Here is a 17,427-nt window from a genome sequence, read left to right as displayed (position 1 = left end):
AGGGTGGGGTGGGTGAGGGGAAGGGGGAGCTGGTTTGGAGGGGCGGACTAGGGACGAGGACAAGGGCTAATGTCTTTGGAGAAAGGGGTTCCGTTTGGACGTCCGCTCTGGGACATGAGGGAGTGGCTGGGTAAGCCGCAACGGGCGGCGAGGGGGCGCGACAGGGCCCGCGGCCAGGGCGCCCGAGGCCAGGCGCGGACCCTCGGGCGGTCGCAACTGGAGCCTGGAAGCAGAGGGGCGCAGACGATGCGAGAAAAATTGTGGATGCCCTGGAACGGGCTCTTCGTGATCGGGAAGAGAATGGAGCTCCTGGGTAGAAACACGCAAAAGCCTAGGATGTGGGACCCGAAGCTTGAGTCTGAGGACCGGAGACTGGACGATGTGGAAAAGGCAGTCTTGAGAGGAAAGTCAGGCCGGAGTCAGGGAAGGATGGATGTGAAACGAGTGCGCAGTGTAGCAAGTGCATTACAGGCTTCCGCGGGTTTGCGGAAAGACAACTCCAAGGAGGTGTGGGGAAAGCAAGAAGTCAGACACGAAATAGGGGCTGAATCTAAGAATGCAGGGACTACAGCGGGGTCTAGGGGGGGACCTGGGTTTAAAGAGAGGTTGAAGTTTACTGGAGTGGGAACCAGTGGAGAGGACTCGAGATCCAGAGAATACGAACTAGGGCAGAATGCGGAGGCGCTGAGGTCAAGTGGAGAGAAGCTGAGGTCAGGTGGAGAGAAGCTGAGGTCGAGTGGAGAGAAGCCGAGGTTGAGCAGAGAGAAGCTGGTGTTCAGCGGGGAAAGGCGGGGATCCAGGGGACAGAAGCTGGGGACTAGTGGAGAGAAATTGGACGGTTCAAGAATGGGGAGCATAAATGAAGAGAAAATTGAAAGAGTGAAAGTTACTGGTGATGAAAGATTGATAGAAATTACTGATGCTGAGATGGACATTCCTTTTGAAAAGGTAGAGGAGAACAATGAAGAGATTGAGGAAGGGGTGAGGGTTGAGGAGGATGTCTTGGATGAAGTGAATGATAATACTGATGAATCCATTTCTATGGAAGAGAAAGGTTATAGACAAAGGTACCAGTGAATGAGGCAGATGAAGGATTTAAGGTAAAGAAGGAAAGAAGCAGGTAAGGGAAGTATTGCAAGTCAGAGAGGAGAAATTAGAGACAAGCAGAACATTACTGACCCTGAAGGGGTAAATATGAGAGGGAAAGGAGAGCATCTTTGCCTAAGAGAAGAGAGAGTGGGAATGAAGAGCTCCTGGGGATGAAGGCGGAGACCAGGACCAAAGGAAGTGAAGAAGAGTGATAAAGAGGGAAATGGAACATTTTGAGAAGAAAGAGAAGATTCGTTAATGTGTTGATAGGTAGAGGAAGAGTGGACATTGGTTTCTTGGAAAAGAACTGTGACTGAGGAGCTTATAGAGAAATGTTTGAGAAATGGATTTAGGTTAGGCTAGAAGGATTTAGCTTAACACATGATTGGGTTTATGAGACGTAGGAGAATGCACAGTGAGAAAAATGGAAAGGTACAGCAGGGTAAGGATAGGTCATGGAGGTTGTGGACAGAGATGCAGGCTGGAGTGCAGTTTCTGAGAGAGGATCCTAAAGAATAACGAAGGGCTCCAAAGTGACAAAGGCAAGAGCAGAGATAAGAAAATAAAGAAGTGAAGAAAAAAAGTAAGAAGCCAAATCCCATAATAGTGATTATGTTTGTTGGATTTTAAAGTTATTTCCTTTACTATTTCTGTACCCTCCTCTCCCATGTAGCCAATTTTACAGTTTAATGGGACAGGCCTCTCGCAGGGCCCTGTATATCTGGACTGAGCCCAGCCTCCCTAATCTTCCCTCTACCTAGCCCCCAGATTGTATCCAGAATAATTGCTGGGCTCCACTATTTTTTTTTATATATACAAATTTATTTATTTATTTTTTTGGCTGCCTTGGGTCTTCGTTGCTGTGCGCGGGCTTTCTCTAGTTACAGCAAGTGGAGGCTACTGTTCGATGCGGTGCATGGGTTTCTCATTGCAGTGGCTTCTCTTGTTGCAGAGCACGGGCTCTAGGCTCGTGAGCTTCAGTAGTTGTGGCATGCAGGCTCAGTAGTTGCGGCTTACGGACTCTAGAGCTCAGGCTCAGTAGCTGTGGCGCATGGGCTTGGTTGCTCCACGGCATGTGGGATCTTCCTGGGCCAGGGATTGAACCCATGTCCCCTGCATTGACAGGCGGATTCTTAACCATTACGCCACCAGGGAATTCCCGGGCTCTACTATTTTTTTAAAAATATTTATTTATTTATTTATTTGACTGCATCGGGTCTTAGTTGTGGCATGCAGGGATCTTCGTTGCAGCACGTGGGCTCTCTAGTTATGGTACGCAGACTCTAGAGCATGCGGGCTCAGTAGTTGAGGCGTGTGGGCTTAGTTGCCCTGCGGCCTGTAGGATCTTAGTTCCCCGACCAGGGATCAAACCCGCTTCTGGGTTTCTTAACCACTGGACCACCAGGGAAGTCCCTGGGCTCCACCTTTTTAATCACTTCACCATGATCACCATTTCCACAAGTTCCCCTTACCTCCACATCAACTTTGAATTTGAAGTGGTCTCAATTATTTTGTATTATTATTATTATTTCCATCTTTGACTTTTAATGATGCATCTAATCACATGGACTTTTCCCCTTGTGTCTGTCTCCTTTGGGGCTTTCTTTGATGTCTTCCACATGTCATCCACCATCCATCGTCACCCCAGGGAAGAGAGAAGACTCTCTGAGTATCTAGTGTCAAGGCATCAATATCAAGACTCTTGGGTAGGGATCTAAGAGGTGGCAAAAAGCAGTCATGGATACTTAGGATGAAAGGAATACGTCACCCTTTCTCCTCCACATACTTTTTAAAGTCTATACAATTTCTAAGGGGTAGAAACTTCATCATATCATAAGTCTCATAACACAAATTTATAATAGCCTCATGTTTTTTAATTGTTAAGTTTTCTACACACCCCTACCTAATTTTCCCATCTCCAAAAGTGCTGTTAAACTCTGTGCCATAATTTTGTTCGTATAGTCAAATCTAACAGATAATCTATCAATTCCTTTTTTTTTTTTTTCCTGGAAATTTCCTTCTTGGAGTCCTTTGTCCTCTGGGTCTGGTGTAGGGTGGCTCGTTCTAGGCTTGTTCCAGAGCTGCTTTCCTGAGCTTCTTAACACTTCTCTCTGTTTTTCTGTGTTGGTTCTCCTACTGCATGGATCTTAGATCTTCTTCCCCTTTTTTGTTTCACAGCCTCATTTTGGTCAACCACATCATCTAATAGCTTCCAAAGAAAGTAACCACGGGAGGTAAACTTTGTAACAACTTATCCATCTGAAAATATTGACTCTTCTCTCATATTTGACTGATAGTTTAACTGGGTGTGCGATTCTAGGTTGGCAATGTTTTTCCCTTAGAATTTCACAGGCACACTCTTCTAACTTCCAAGTGCTGCTGTTTAAAAGTACAGTTTTGTTCTTCTTCTTTTTTAAACTCTATGGATGTGATCTGTTTTCCTTTCATATGTAAATTACCTGTTTTCTACCACGCCACGGCCCATCCTGCACTCTCACCCCATGTTCTGTGATTTTCAGGGTGTGGGAGCCTGCATTATACTCATTTTTTTTTTCTACTTATGTCACCCTCTTTTTCTTCTACTCTCTGGATAGAAAATGTTATTAACTTTGTCTTATCCTTTCTATTGGATTTTTAATTTTAACTCTCTTGTTCAGTGATTGCTTCTTATTTTACATATAGCATTTCTGTTTTTGTTTCATGTACATGTGCTCTTAGCTCTCTGAGGAATTTTCCTGGTTTTAAGTTTTCTTCTGGTTTTCACATTGTTTGCTCTGAATTCCCTTCGACCCTTTCTGGTGTGTGAGTGTGTGTGTGTGTGTGTGTGTGTGTGTTGTTGGAGGTTTTCCTCAAATGTTTGATATTTGTCTATTAATATTTAAGAACAGGACGCTGAGCAGAGCTAATTGGAAACTCTAGGTGCACAGATGGGGCTTGTTAATTGATGCACTTCATTCTAAGGTGACTGGAGAATTGGGTTTTTTAGTGGGTACCCTCAAATGTCAGAATCTGTAGATCACATTGCAGGAACTCTTCAGTTTCTCCGGAGAAGGTTCTCCAGTCTCCTGTCTGGGGATCATTTGCATGGCCACCACTGCTGAGGTTCTGGCAGCAGGGCAAGGGGGATAGGGTTTTGGATCCAACATTCAGCGTGCCTATTCTCACCCAGTCCTTTTGTTTTCAGCTCAGTGCTCACCACCACCTTCAGCTGTGCCTGGTGGCCCTGAGTCAATGTTTTGAAGACTCAATTTCTCCAAAGAATAAACCCTCTGATACCCCGCAAGGGGTCATTGCCAGGCTAAAAAGGCCTGAAGAGGGGATTTGTGAGTTTAACTGATTTATATACAGACTTCTAATCAATTTCCCTGTTTTCAGCTCCATGACTTTCTCCTTCCACCTGAAGTATCTGGTCCCTTCAGGTCCTGAACTTTTGGGGGGACAAGTAGAGTGAACTGTTACTCTTTTGGTTTGTATTCTCCTCTTTAAGTCCCAGTTTCCCACACTCTGCTAAGTTAGTTCCCCCTCCATCTCCAAAATTTTGTTGACCTCTCTGATCCACTGTTGTCTGCTCTCCTGCTCCTTTTGTCTTTGTGGTTTTATACCATATCTATTCCTTTATTTTCATCTTGGTGGGGTTTGGAGATAAACATATATATTTGTTCAATCTGCCATGTTTGACAAAAGTTCTCCTCTGTTACCTTTTCATTGCTCTTAATCAAATTCTCAAAGAGTAACTGTTATTTTCATCTTGCGGTACGCAGGCCTCTCACTCTTGTGGCCTCTCCCGTTGCGGAGTACAGGCTCGGACGTGCAGGCTCAGCGGCCGTGGCTCACGGGCCCAGCCACTTCATGGCATGTGAGATCTTCCCGGACCGGGGCACGAACCCGTGTCCCCTGCATTGGCAGGCGGACTCTCAACCACTGTGCCACCAGGGAAGCCCTCTTCTTCTTTTTCTTAAGACTCCACATATAAGCATTATCATATGAAATTTGTCTTTCTCTGTCTGGCTTACTTCACTTAGTATGATAATCTCTAGGTCCATCCATGTTGTTGTAAATGGCATTATTTCATTCTTTTTTATGGCTGAGTAATATTCCATTACACACACACACACACACACACACACACACACATACACATACATACACACACATACCACATCTTCTTTATCCATTTATTTGTCAATGGACATTTAGGTTCCATGTCTTGGCTATTGTAAATAGTGTTGCAGTGAACATTGGGGTGCATGTATGGTTTTGAATTATAGTTTTCTTCAGATATATGCCCAGGAGTGGGATTGCAGAATCATATGGTAACTCTATTTTCAGTTTTTTAAGAAACCTCCCTACTGTTCTCTATAGTGGTTGTACCAATTTGCATTCCCACCAGCAATGTATGAGGGTTCCTTTTCTCCACACCCTCTCCAGCATTTATTATTTGTAGGCTTTTTGATGATGGCCTTGCTATTTTCTTTATGAATTTTCCTGTGTGCAAGTGGCTAACACGATGAACAAATAAATTGTATTATTGTACTGCTACTGCAGTGTACAACAAACTGTTCCATATCAGTTATTGCAAATATGCTATAATTTCTCATATCTTAAAACAAAACAAAACAAAACCTTTTCTGGCCGCATGTTCCCCTCTAGTTACTGTCCCATTTTTCTTCCTCCCTGTGCTAGGCACAGAAGTGACCCGAAAAGATATATTCCTTTCCTAATCCCAGGAACCTGTGAATATTACCCCTGTGGCAGAAGAGTGAATGTTACTTTACATGGTAAAAGATGTGATTAAGTTAAAGACCTTGAGAGAAGGAGCTTATTCTGGGTAATCTGGGTGAGCCCAATATGCCAGCACAGGTGTCCTTATAAGGAGTGGGACAGAAGGAGATCAGACACACACAGAAGAGGAGGAGGCAGTGTGACCCCAGAGGCAGAGACCGGAGTGATGCAGCCACAAGTCAAGAAATGTTAATAGCCATGAGAGGTTGGAAAGCACACAATAGGTTCTTCCCTAGAGCCTCTGCAGGGAGTGTGGCCTCTCCCAATACCTTGATTTGGGCCTCTAGAACTGTGAGAGAATAAATTTCTGTCCTTTTAAGCCACCGAGTTTGTGGTAATCTGTTACAGCAGCTCTAGGAAATTAATACACTCCCTTCACAGCTAAATTCCTCCAAAAAGTTATCTATGCTTACTTCTCCTCCATTCCTTTTTATCCAGTTTTACATATATCTATATGTATATATATATATATATATATATATATATTTTGGCTGCGTTGGGTCTTTGTTGCTGCTCACGGGCTTTTCTCCAGTTGTGGCGAGCCGGGGCAACCCTTCGTTGCGGTGCGTGGGCTTATCACTGCAGTGGCTTCTCTTGTTTCGGACCACGGGCTCTAGGCGTGTGGGCTTCAGTTGTTGTGGCGTGTGGGCTCAGTAGTTGTGGCTCGCGGGCTCTAGAACACAGGCTCAGTAGTTTTGGTGCATGGGCTTAGTTGCTCCGTGGAATGTGGGATCTTCCCGGACCAGGGCTTGAACCCGTGTCCCCTGCATCGGCAGGCGGATTCTTAACCACTGGGCCACCAGGGAAGACCTATCCAATTTTTTATATTGGACATTTTAATATATATAGAAACGTTGAAAGATTAGAGCAATAGACAATTAAATATTCTCTTCTAGATTCAGCAGTTGGTAACAGTTTGCCCTATTTGCTTTATCTCTATATATTTCAGCATATATCTCCTAAGAATAGAGACATTCTCCTACATACCCGTAATACCTAAGCAAATTAAATTTTTTTTAAATTTAATAAATTAAAAATTAAAAATAGGGCTTCCCTGGTGGCGCAGTGGTTGAGAGTCCACCTGCCGATGCAGGGGACACGGGTTCGTGCCCCAGTCCGGGAGGATCCCGCTAGGCCCGCGAGCCATGGCCGCTTAGCCTGCGCGTCCGGAGCCTGTGCTTCGCAATGGGAGAGGCCACAACAGTGAGAGGCCGGTGTACCGCAAAAAAAAAAAAATAAAATAAAAAAAAATAATAATAATTCCCTAATATCATCTAATATTCAATCTATATTCAAATGTCCTTCCTTGTCCCCAAAATATGTTTTATAAAATTTTTCCTGTGGTCCAGGATCCAATCAAGGCTCACATGTTGAATGTGATTGTTAACTCTTTAATCTACATTAATCTCCCACTTGTTTTTAACAACTTTGACTTTTTAACGAATTCTGACCTGTATTCTTATAGATGGCCAACATTCTGGATTTATCTGATTGCGTCTAGATGATGTCATTTAGCTGGATGTTCTATCAGCTATAGTTCTGGTATACCCCAAAATTGGGGCTTTTGGCCCAGTTTCTTTCTCTGGAGCATTCATCTGAATCGGAGTTTCGCTTCTGTGGTTGTTTACTATCTATCTCTCCCCACTAGAATGTAAGCTCCATGAAGGAATGACGTATGTCTGTTGGGTTACTTGTTCTAGTCCACTGTGTAACCAACACATCACAGGCACTCAGCATGTATTTGTGGTATGAATCAGTCCTTCACATTCAGTGACTTTACCTGTCTCAATACTATTTAACATCTATTGAGAAGCTACTGTAATAATTTATGCTGTTCCTTAGAATATCTCAGACTTTTTGAAGGCTCAAATGCCTGAAAATGTCTTACTCCACACTTGCCTAGGCTCGTCTAGGTAAGGAATTTCCTTCAGCAGTTCGAAGGCATGCCCCTTCGTTATCTCCCTTCAAGTATGGCCATCAAGCATCCAGATCTATTCTATGCTTGAGCCACTGTACACAACCAGGTGGTCAGTGTACGTGGGCTGTTTTCTTCTCCTTGGCTCCATTATTTCTGCTTAGTTATCGCCCAGAAGTTTATAGCTTGCTCTTTCTTCCATTCTCTAGGAGCTCTGATCTCATAGTTAAGACAATAAAGTAGAGATATTAGGTGTGGGCAGAGTTGCAAAGATAAGCTGCAGAGGCTCAAGCCTATTAGTAGGATCTTTTTAACAAATGAGGATTGCTAACATTTACTGACTTCTTATAATAATCAGAATCATCTCATAGGCACCATGCTGAGCACTTTACGTGTTCTCTATCGTCTATTCCTTCCAAAAACTCTCTGAGATAAAACTATCACTCTGTCAGCTCTACCAACTAGAAACTTCCCCGGGCCAGGCCCTGAGCCTAGGCAGCCTGACCCCAGACCCGCATGGGGAACCACTCTGCTGAGCTGCCTCCGTTCTTACTAGCCAAACCCCACAACCTGTTCTCCTAGGCTGCCAAAGCGAGGTCTGCCATCCTGCTTGGGGGGCGGGGAGTGAGGCCGTGGAGCCACCCTTCCATTCCTTGAGTGAATGTTTGTTGTTTTTGTTTGTTTTGTTTTTTAAATTTTGTTTTTGGCTGCCGCAAGGCGTGCAGGATCTTAGTTCCCAGACTAGGGATGGAACCCTCGCCCCCTGCAGTGGAAGTGCGGACTCTTAACCACTGGACCAGCAGGGAAGTCCCAGTGAATGCTTGTTGAATGAACGCTTCAGAGACAAGTTTTTACGAACATAAATGCCAAAAAAAATGATGTTTATTTTCTTTCCCAGATCTCTGCCTTCCCAAGACCATCCACTGCTGGCCTCCTCTGGTGATTATCTGAGTACCGAGAAATTGTTGCCTTTCTTGTAAGAAGCCTGCACAGGCACCAGGTCAAGATGAGCAGTTTTCGGTTGTGTGGGTCTGTCTCTCAGATTGCGCCTCGCTGTATATAAATTGTGAGCCAAATAATCAGACTTGTTCTTTGGCTGGATTACATTTTCTCCTGGAATATCAGATGCATTCCACCAAGACCACAGAAAGAAAAAGTGAAGATCAAGAAACTGTGACACCGCTTTGTAAGTGCAGATATTTTCAATCATCTGGGTAGTTACAACTTTACATATATATATATATATATATATATATATATATAAAATATCCTTTTTTACTAAGCTTAACCAAAATGCACACATCACAGGCAATTGAGAGCTCCTGAGTGAGTTTATGTATTTTTATTATTGTTTCTTTGCATATTCCCAAAGATCCCTGTTTCTAACAACAGGTTGTGTTAAAAGTGACTCATTGTTTGGCTTTTGTTCAAATGCCCTCTTGGTCCCATTAATTCATTCAGCCAGCACTGAAAACTCACCATGTGCTAGTTGGGAATGCAGCAGATATAAGGGACCAGGTTCTTGCCCTTGGCCTCCTGTCTATCTCACGTTGAGACAGATGTCTCAGTAAGCCAGTTACCACACATTGTGTGATGGGCTTGAAGGGACAGAGGTACTAGTGTGGTGGGAAACGCAGAGGAGGGAGGGCCTGACTCTGGGGGCTGGTTAGGGGGCTGATCAGAGAAGGCTTCATGGTGGAGATGACCATTTAAGGCTGGACTTCAAAGGGTGAGAAGGGATTGACGGGTGAGAAGAAGAGAAACAAACATTCTAAGCAGAAAGAATAGTGTTGCTGATGTATGATGACTAGGAGCCGTGTGGCTCGTTCTGGAAAAGACGAGAAAAGTAGTTTGGTGTGGCCGGAGCAGAGAGAGGATTATAGAGACTGGTAGGATGTGAGCTGGGGGAGAGCCTGGGGACAACCTTGAATGCAGGACTAAGGAAGTTGGCCTTTGTTCTGCAGGTGACAGGGAGAATGACGCCAGCAGATCTTTGCTTTAAGTAATTTGCTGAGCCAAGAGATCGAATCAGCTGGGTGCAGTATGAGGGTGGGTCAAAGTGGGACACTAAGTAGCTCCCCGGCACAGAGTCCCCTGCTCAGTAAAGCAGGAGGTGTGTCCATTAGATCGATGTAAGGAACAGTTCAGGGTTGAGGGGACGAGGCTGTGAACTACGGCACAGAAAGTAGGGATGAAAACAAGAGGATAGACTGGAGAGGGTTTTAGGAGACCTATTTAACGGGATTTGCTGATTAATTGTGAGTGACAGTGAGGAGGGAGGCACCAAGCTTACAGCTAATCGTGGCTGATATCTATCACCAAATGCTTACTCTGCAGTTAGGTGCTTTGCCTGCAGGATCCCCTTTACTCCCATAATCGCCATAGGAGCGGGGTTGTGTTATTATCTGCATTTTATAGATGAGGAAGTTGGAACCTGGACTGGTCAATCAAAGTGACTAGGCAGGTACGTCACTTTGAACCTAAGGATTTGAACCCAAGGGAGGAACGTGAAGCAACCAACCAGGGAGCCGTTAATGAGTGGCAGCTTCGGGCTGGAACCCACTGGAACCACCTACTACTCCCCAGATTCAGGAACAGGCTGCCCAAGCACCATATCAAACCACAGACGTGTAGTGTTTGGATAGAATATTCTTAAAGCAGTTTTTAGAATGAACTGCTAATGTTTAAAACCCTAGAGTTCATATTAAAACCTGGGTTTCTGGTTTTTCTTGAAAAGTAAGAAGATCTGGCCACCCTGGGCCCATATGGCAACCCTTGCTGCCTGTCTGCATTCCTGTGCTCTGCAGTTGGCCAGAGCCTGTCTGCCTGCCTGGGGTCCCTGCCCACCTTTGCAGGTGCCCGAGTTTGCTGGTCCAGTTTGATGCCAAGCTGTGCTTGTGCATTTGATCTCGTGTCAAGCTGAGGCCTCCATTGATGACCAAATACTCTTTTTGAATGTTAGGTAATATAAGATAAAAACAGTAACGTGTTTTGCTTTGTTTGTTTTGTCTTTCATGCTGTGGGAATTGAGAAAAACTAAATCCCCACCCATGCTTGAGTGCCCACAGGGAGGACGGTTACATACGGGCAGTGTAGGCTAAAGGTGAATGGCCATGGTTCCTGACACCAGCACCCATTAAAATGAAATATCAATCATCCCATGGAAAATGGCCAAAGTAGTGGCAGCTATACAAATCATGCTGTGATTATTTTGTTTAATTTGTTTTGTAATTAATAATTTGCTTGAATTTTGAGCTGTGTACTTTGGACGTATTATAAGAAAGCTTCTAGAGAAAATGTGTGTGTGTGTGTGTGTGTGTGTGTGTGTGTGTGTGTATCGTAGCTTACATAGCTTGGAATTCTCTGCAGAAATTCAATTCCAGAACATTTTAAAAAGGTTTTACGACTTTACTAAAAGTTGAAAACATGTTTCCATACCATTAACTTAGAATGTGAGGCACAGGATGGCAAACAGGTATCTGTCCATGTTAAATATTTTGTTCCATTTAAGATGCAACAAGGCCCATGGCAGCAGTCAGTTTGGACAAATGATAGATTTTTATGCTTGTGTGAGTTTGTTCGCAATTTGAAAACTGCACTTAGAGACACAGGTTCAAACAGGTGCAAGGAACAGAGCTGACACCAGAGCTTCAGGAGTTTGGCCCCTAATCAGTGTGAGCCCAGACAGTTTTCCACCATGCCTGGCTGCCTGATTCAGAGGCTGAAGAAAGGCAGCTGCTGCTGCTGGGCACGAATCTCTCAGAGGCCACTGGGTACCATTCTGGGATGGCCACTGGGTTTCAGAGGTTCATTGTCCATCTCACAAGGGTCACCCATCCTGTCAGACCACCCTGACCCAACTGTCAAGAGGCCAGCCCTGCAAGCTTTCCCTGAGAGCCTGAATTAATTGTACAAGGTTGGCATTGCAGATCAATTTGGTCTCAGGAACCATTTGTACCCTGATTACTCAAGGCTTGCGAGGCCGTACCCTGGTGCTCCTTGGACTCTGACCCCCTGCCTAGCTCGTTCTCCTTCCTCCTTCCTCTCCTCCTCAGAGACTCCCCGGTGTACACTCCCAGGGTGGGTCCCAGACGCGTGTTGTGGTCAGTTCTTCCATTCTCGACTGTATTGCCCAGAATCCACCATGTTTTATTGATATCGTATGGACAAGTGCCCATACTAGGTGGTTGGCACTGTGCTGAGCCAGAGATACAACAGACAGGTGCCCCACCCTTGGAGACAAGAGGAGCACGAAGGGGCTCATTCCTGAACGACGTAGCACTTTGTCATAGTGCTCTAACAACTGGTTTTTTTTTTTAACCTTTCTCTGTTTATTTATTTATTTTTACCATCTTTATTGGAGTATAATTGTGTTACAATGTTGTGTTGGTTTCTGCTGTATAACAAAGTGAATCAGCTATATGTATACATATATCCCCATATCCCCTCCCTCTTGTGTCTCCCTCCCACCCTCCCTATCCCACCCCTCTAGTTGGTCACAAAGCACCGAGCTGATCCCTCCATGCAATGCAGCTGCTTCCACTATAACAACTGGTATTGTATCGCAGGCACATGACAGTTTCATTTTTGTGGTGTGGCTTAAAAAGCCTAGGCTCCCCAGAAGAGCCAGCCAGGTTCATGGTAAAATTCTACTCCTTATTCATTCCTTAACAAATATTTATCAAGCATCTATTATTTGCCAGGCACTATTCCAGAAGTCACGATTGTAACAGAGAACAAAACTGACAGATATCCCTGTTCTGTTGCTTACGCTACTGTAAGCAGGAGACAGAAAAATCGTGTCAATATGTAATATGAGCTAAGAATTTTGAAGAAAAGCCAAGCAGAGCAAGGGAGAGAGAATGACAAGAGTCGGGTGTTTGGGCTGCTCTTTTAGATAAGGTGGTTGGGGAAGGCCTTTCTGTTGGGGTGACTCTCCAAGTGGGGCCCAGATGGAGGTGAGAGAGAAGTAGGAAGTCCTTTTTGGAGGAAGTCCTTTTTGGAGGAAGTCCTTTTCAGGCAGGAGGACTCGCGGACAGCGCCTCCCAGTAGCGAGTGCGTCTGGCCTGTCAGAGGAACAGAAGTCACTGCCGGGACCTCTGCACTTCTCGGTTTCCTCCTCCGCAAGTCCATGGGCTTGTCGTGAGGAACAGATGAAATCACTTATGTGGAAACATTTACGTAAACCATCAGGCACTGTATCAAAGTTATTCTCTTTATATCGACTTATCAAGTGTTTGTAGAATGTCTCAATCATCATGGATCGTAATTATTATATTACGATTCCGCCCTATCATTTTTTTTATTGAGGTGAAATTCATATAACGTGTAATTAACCATTTTAAAGTGTATGATCCAGTGACGTTTAGTGCCTTCACACTGTTGTGCAACGACTACCTCTCTTTAGTTCCAAAATTTTGTCATCACCCTGCCTTTTCATTTTTAATATTAGTTTATGTCACCACTCTTGAAAAAGGACTTTTTTCCCCATATCTGACCACCCTTCCTGGCTGGCCTTCTCCAGTTCTTATGATTCATCTATGTGTTTATTCAGCAGATTGTTTATCAGGCATCTGCTGTGCAGTAGGTAGGTAGGTAGGTCCTGGGGTTACAGAGGACACACAGGTCCCTGCATTTGGAGGACTCATAATCCACTGGGGGATTTAGACAATGAACATAAGTTATCAGAAAATTGATTTAAATTATGATATAAATGCTTATAAGAAAAAATGCTTTGAAAATTACGTTTAAAACATTTGTGAAGTTATTAAAGCTACCAGAAGTGAGATGCCACTAGCTATTAGAGCTTAGAATAACATGACTATATTGTTTTTATCATCGTGCCTCTGGTTCAGAGACACTGGAGTGAAAGATCATCTCAGGAAAGGGACCTGGATGATGTCAGGGCAGAGAGTGAGCAGGCAGGCAAAGGTAGAAAACAGTGGTACTTCATTCATTTCCTCCTGATAACAACCCTTTCAAGGACAGATACTGTTACCATGACTCCCATTTTATAGATGTGGAAACTGAGACTTAGAAGGTCCTGCCTTGCCTAATGCCAACTGGCGGCCCTTATAGCCAATGTTTCCCTTCAGCCATCTGTCCGGCAAAATGGAAAAGCATTTTGTCCAATAGAGGGCAGTCGCACACCTGGTTGGAAGAAGACGTGGAGGCACGCGCCGGGTTGGTCGGCATCCACCCAGCCCAGATGGCGTGCTCCCAGCCTTCCAGGGGAGGTGCTGCTAGGCTGGCCTCGGAGTCATTTCGCCAGACCTTCCCGGGTCCCGCCCTCCTGCCCACTCCCCTCCCACCCTCCCACCGAGACGCCTGACCCAGCAAGCTCTCAGCACCCTCGGGCCTTTTCATGCACACTGATGTGTGCATCTGTGTTTTCCTAGATGATTGTTTCTTAATCATGCTGTGGAATAACAAATCAGGGCTAGTAACCCAAGTGACCTCAAGTGATGAGCTAGTGATCACCGAAACACTGGTAGAGCCCCCCAGGCAGGAGTCCAGAAAATGCTAGTGTGATCCTCATGGCCACGTGGTGCAGCGGTGCCACCGTGGTGCCACTGCAGCACGTCCATCATGTAGGCACAATCTTGGGGTTTCTTGAGGCGGGATGACCTGGCAGCATTTCCACCCCACCCACAGCTAGTTTCGCTTTCCTAATGTTGTTAAAAAGTACCTTCTAACTGAAGGTGGTTGAACAGGTTCCAACATTTTACCTAGCCTTTTTATGTGATCATTGAAGATTTCTTCCTTCTAGTGGGTCTCTTTTCTCTTCTGTCTGGAAGATGGCCAGGACTGTCGTCTTTAGCATTTGTCCAAAGTCCAGGTTCTAATAGCTTTTGGACTGTGGTTTAATTTTAACCATAAAACCTTCTTTTGGAAGAATTACTTTTTAATCTGGAAAGAGCCAGTCCGATAGAGAGCAGAAACACCTCCTGCTGGGAATCAGTAGGCGAAGTTATGTTCATGTACTGCTGACATATCTCTTTTTAAAGGGGGGGGGGGGACAGGCGCTGATTTGATGGGAAAAAATAAAAATGAAAATTGTGGATAGGTCAGTTTGGAGTACTGTTTGAACGTACTCCAAGAGAGTGGGCAGCGGGAGAGAACTGAGGGGTGAAACGATTGAGAGATCCCTGGGTCCACCTACTAAGCTGAGTGCAGCAGTGAGAGGTTTCTTCGCACTGTGCTGTGGGCAGCCATGTGGCACCAGCTTTCTGGGACAATCTCAGCTTCTGAGACAGAAGACACTGGCCTTTTGCCAGGCCACGCGTCAGACTGCCACCAATTCTCAGTTCTGAAAATGTGGTCATTGGAGAGGCCTGTTAGCAGTGTGACAGATGTTATCTCCTCAGGAATGACCTTACCCAGGCTGTGAAGCCCCGAGTCCCTGCACTCGTCGGGGTATGCTGAATTCCTCCTCCTCCCTAAAACTGCAAGTCTTTTGGTAATAATTACCTGCATTTGTAGGACCTGAAAGAATTTCTGATGCAGCAAGACAGAAATTGGTTATCTACCTTTTTTTCAGTTTAGGTGGCCAACTTCTTCTTTCTTGATTAAAAAAAGAAAAATCAAAGATGAAAAGAAAATGGAACATGCAATGGAGACCAATTCTAGAAAAAAAAAGATTTGTGCCAGTCCCAGCTGAGGCACACAAATCTGGGAGGACTTACCCTTTTTGCAGAAACAGTCTTCACTTTACCAGAGATTCATGCTTAGACTTATTTAAATATGAAATTTTTCTGGGGCACGTAAGTAGCAGGGAGAACAGAAAAACCAGAGGCTAACTATCAAAAGTTGTTATCAGTGGAAGATGAGTCTTATATGAAAACAAAGGGTCTGATTACCCAGTGAGGCAGTAAGGGCTGAGACCTCCATTTAGAAAAATCTGACCTGTGCAGACTTCAGGGCAGGTGCCTAAAGCCAGGTATGGCCATGCTGGCCTGATCGGTCCCACAGGAGCTCCTCAAAGCAGAGACTGCCTTTCACAGCTCCTCGCCGCTGTGGTTCCTCATTCAGAGCACTCAGTGACTGTCAGATCAACGTGTTTATCGGTTAGATTTGATGCGTGTAAGGAGAACGGTACATCCACTTGTGACCTAATCTGGCGCAGAATCAGAAGCCAGTGCTTCTCACTCCTCTTGCCTCTGGAAGTGGACTGAACAAGAAGAGAGAAAGCAAAAGTTTCACGTGCCTGGAGGGAAACAGATGCTACAGAGATGAATTTAAAAAGAAAGCAAGCAAGCTGAGTTAATCTGGGAGTTTGATCGTCACTAAGCATGCGTTTCTGTTTCATCATTCAGTTTCTAGCTCAGCCTTCCAGCTCAGACCTGTGCAGCAGCGTCTCTGGAAGCTCCTTCATTCTCAGGCCTTCTCCTTGCCCCCTGGGCACAGTTCCTCACTCGCACCTGGGCTGCTACCTCCCAGGACACTCCTCAGGACCCTTTCTGAGTCCACCTACGAACCTGCCAAAGGCAGAGGGATTGGGGCGGCACTCTCGGGTGATGCTAGGCTTCCCAAAGGGTGCTGTCACCCCTAGAAAGGATTTCTGCTTGGTGATGTCTCCGAGGAGTCCAGGGAGGTAACCGGTTGTGCACTGATTCAGTTGGGAGGGAGATAGCACAGCTTTTAGATGGCTCTCTGTTCGAGCTAAATCAGTCTGGGGAAGGGCAGGTCTGTGTCTCCAGCTGGTTTGGTAGTGGGAGAGTGGCATTGGGAACTTTTGCACCAAGAATCCTTAGGATGTTACGAGGTTTCTCCACAGTTCCCTTATCTTAAAGTTTTTACCCATTCATCCAGTGTGCACAGGATTGGGGCATCTCTTTTGTCTTGGTTATATCCTCAGAAGCACAGGAAAACTCATGAGAATGACAGAGTCTGGAAAACAAAAGTGCACAGAGGAGGCTCAGACTATTGGGGCAGATGACAGAAGCTCTGGGATACTTGAGGGTGGCTGTGGACAAAAAGTCCACCTTGGGGTGTAAGGAGAACAATTCTGCATTATTGGCCAGTGAGCAATTCCCTCTAAATAATCTTAGGAAAGAATGGAGGGACTTCCCTGGTGGTCCAGTGGTTAAGAATCCGCCTTCCAATGCAGGGGACGTGGGTTCAATCCCTGATTGGGGAACTAAGATCCCACATGCCACAGGACAACTAAGCTCACGCGCTGCAACTACTGAGCCCACGCGCTCTGGAGCCTGCACGACACAACTAGAGAGAAGCCCGTGGGCCGCGGTGAAAGATCCCGCGTGCCGCAACTAAGACAAAATGCAGCCAATAAATAAATAAATAAAAAGAAAGGAATGGAACCAAGGGCGTAAGTCGGAGTATATGTAGTGGCCCTGGTTATGAGATTGTCTGTCTATCTGTTTCGTTAACAGATTATTCCATGGTGAGGGCAGCAAGGTCATGTGTAGCCCTGAATATTAGCAATGCTGTCCTGGGGCTCTGAAAAAAAGAGGTAACAAAGTATTCAGCTACAGGCTTACTCTGTCTTCATGTCCAGGCCGGCATGCACCAGACAGAGAGTAAAATATTGAAGTGGCACCCCAAGTGTTAATTCTGCAGAACAAACCACCTGGAGCGGGAGATCACCTTTAGATCCAGCCAGGGCAGCGAGGCCCCAGATG

General features: G+C 45.3%; 1 long non-coding RNA gene across 4 annotated transcripts in view; it reads left to right on the top strand.

Moving 5' to 3' along the window:
- The first annotated feature begins 31 nt into the window (after nucleotides 1-31).
- The window catches only part of LOC117313307 (uncharacterized), a 31,463-nt gene continuing 14,067 nt past the window's right edge, over nucleotides 32-17,427 (top strand). For 3 of the 4 annotated variants that reach the window (XR_012333602.1, XR_012333601.1, XR_012333604.1), the window contains exons 1-2: nucleotides 32-1,672; nucleotides 8,685-8,972. This is a non-coding gene — a long non-coding RNA (uncharacterized lncRNA). Of the gene's footprint in view, nucleotides 1,673-8,684; nucleotides 8,973-10,523; nucleotides 11,074-17,427 lie in introns of those variants that run through there. The other variant, XR_012333603.1, reaches the window with a different exon arrangement.

The sequence above is a fragment of the Tursiops truncatus genome, chromosome 8 (assembly GCF_011762595.2).
Source record: "Tursiops truncatus isolate mTurTru1 chromosome 8, mTurTru1.mat.Y, whole genome shotgun sequence".
In the NCBI taxonomy this organism is placed as follows: domain Eukaryota; kingdom Metazoa; phylum Chordata; class Mammalia; order Artiodactyla; family Delphinidae; genus Tursiops; species Tursiops truncatus.
This window is presented reverse-complemented; position numbering and strand designations above follow the sequence as displayed.